The sequence below is a fragment of the Taudactylus pleione genome, unplaced genomic scaffold (genome assembly GCF_031769625.1).
Source record: "Taudactylus pleione unplaced genomic scaffold, aTauple2 ptg000318l, whole genome shotgun sequence".
In the NCBI taxonomy this organism is placed as follows: domain Eukaryota; kingdom Metazoa; phylum Chordata; class Amphibia; order Anura; family Myobatrachidae; genus Taudactylus; species Taudactylus pleione.
In genome coordinates this window covers 106,247-108,913 of record NW_028284719.1, presented here as the reverse complement: position 1 = coordinate 108,913, position 2,667 = coordinate 106,247, and the positions used below count along the sequence as shown (strand labels likewise).

General features: G+C 48.8%; 1 pseudogene; it reads right to left on the bottom strand.

The window, feature by feature from the left end:
- Positions 1-1,649: 1,649 nt before the first annotated feature.
- LOC148509572 (U2 spliceosomal RNA) lies at positions 1,650-1,801 on the bottom strand (annotated as a pseudogene).
- Between the last annotated feature and the right edge of the window lie 866 nt (positions 1,802-2,667).

Sequence of the window (2,667 nt, the reverse complement as noted above, 5' to 3'; positions counted from 1 at the left end):
TCTCAGACATGAGGAGCTTTGAGAAAGTAGCAGAGAGATTAATTTTGATGCCGGGTCCTGGAGATCTATTGAGCTACACTTATTGCTGATGACCTTTTGTTATTAGCTGCAGTGGTGTCATTAATCTTACCTTAACAGCTGGGCCCCAGAATACCATGTTATCTTAAAGCCCATTCCAATCAGGAGGATGAAGCATTTCAGCAGTGTGCCGCAGGTTGCCTTGGTGTTTAATAATAGAGGTCCGTGATGATGACATGAGCCACGGAGGGGACTCGGGTTTCAGCCTGAAGTATCTGCTTTCTCGCTGGCTATGGAAAAGGCCTCGTAGGACAATTCCGTTACATTGGAAGTAATAATGTTAGTGCTTACAGAGGAATTCAGCAAATATTTTATCTTGGGCAGAGGTCACTGAATGCTAGGTCTGGCATTACCCCCAATCTGGCAGGCTCCCCCCCACGAGACAACCAGGGCACAACTCTGAAATCCTCCCTTTGACGGCTGTTTGCCTGGTTTAAAGGGCAAAAAGTTGACCATGCTCCGGTGCTGCAAAATCGGAATGGACAGCTCACGGGAGCAGAGCATCAATAATACCTCTTTTCCAACAAAAACCCGGGTCCGACCTGGGTTTGCAGACATGGTTCCAACCCAGGTCAGACCCGGGTCGGATACCGTTTACACAGAACCATCGATCTGGGTTATTCTCAAGTCAGCCCCGTTCACACTGAACCCAGGTCTGTCCTGCTAAACTTGTGAGGTCATAAAAAGTGGGAAGTGACTGCTCCACAACCACCAAACAGCTCATTTTAGGCATGACCCAGGTCAGATAACCCGGGTTGCGCTGTTTACACTGCACCATTACCCAGGTCCATCCTGGGTCCGACCCTGGTATCTACCTGGGTTGGATTGCAGGGTCACTTGACCTGGGTTATTTTTCAAGGACCCTTTACACTGAGCTGCGACCTGGGTAGACCCAGCAAAACCCAGGTTTTTACTCTGGTGTAAAAGGTGTATTAGTGGATAGACTGGATTGTAGGGATAGACCACTGGGCATCAGGGGTACCTGCAGGATTGGGGTAGCATAAGATGGATGGTAAATATTAGAACTTTTTTTTTTTATGTTCGCTCTGAATCAGGGCGCCTTTTTTTTTATGGAGCGGCCTCCTGGCCGCTCGCATTGCTAATGCGAGCGGCCATGATGATGGTCGCGATGGTCAAGACCATCGCAACCATCGGGCTTGCGACGAGACCCTTGTGGTAGGGTCTCGTGGCCGCAAGCCCCAGAGAGCTTTCGGCTCTAACAGAGCCAAAAGCTCTCCCACTGACATCACTTGTGATGTCAGTGGGGCTGCCCCCAGATGGTAGGAGTTCTCATGGGAACGCCTCCGTCTGGGCAGCCACCCCCCGGCCCGCCCACCAAAGGGGGCATGCTGTCACTCAACATCGACAGCACGCCCCCTTTGGTGCGAGACCTGGAGTGACAGAGTGCCCGTCGCTATCAGGGTCTCGCGCTTGCACACGACGGAGCCGGCTCCGTCATGCGCATGCGCTCTGGGCCACCATCGACCCGGTTGCGAGCGCTCAGCGCTTGCGACCGGGTCTGAATCAGGCCTACATTTCACTCCATATTTTCAGAGAGGTAAATCACAGGCAAGCGAGCCCAACTAACTGGGATGGAGTGGACAGAGCAAGCTCTTCTTCCATCTCCCTGTTCTAAAAATCCATTTAATATATGGCCCCCAGATAGGGGGCGTATCAGATATTAAACTGATAAGAACAGATTTTTTTGATTGAAAAAAGCATTCTTTATTAACATAAAGATAGCAAAAAACATACATAAACCATACATACAAGTGTACTGTGTCGCAGCACAGCTTAAACCCAATACACTATCAAACATAATCAAACATACTATATAATGCATTGCAAAACATATAGCACAAGACATCCTATACTATACATAATACTTTGCACTATTCATTCAGTACTTAAACAAAAACAACAATCAACAAGGTCTATGGGTGTGGAGGGTAGAGGGGAGGGGAGGGGGAATCACAGATCTGAAGTTTTTATTGAAAGACAGACACATATATGGGAAGGGTAAATAAATAGAAAGACATATCAACAAAACATCAGTCTCTGTGAAAAATGGGGGAAGGGGCCACTGTCCCAGTCCTTGTTGGACAATCAAGCATGGGGGGAGGGGGCAGAAGAAGGGGGGTTTAGTCCTCTTCTTCCTCAGGGCTGTCCATGATGGAATAGTCTCTTAGCAGGCTGTGAATCAGCCTGCGACAGTCCTGGATAGACGTCCTCTCCCTCCGCAGAATGAGGCGATTCCTGGCAAGCCACAAAGTGTCCTTAACACAGTTCATAAGGCGCCAGGCCTCCTGGATTGCCCCATAGGTGTGGGTGCCAGGAAACAGTCCATAAAGTACCGAGTGGTACGAAAGGTTGCTCCTTGGCACACAGTCTTTGAGTTAATTTTCCAGGGCATCTAACAACAACTGTGCATCTAACAACAACGTTGCCCCTCATTTTATGCATTAATGGCTATAATAGAGAGGGACGGTGAAATCAGGAGGACAGACTGATTAAGCGCAAGTGATGATCATTGACGTCTCCGTCATTGATGGCCGATGCTTTCCACCATCGGCAATTAACTATCGCTGA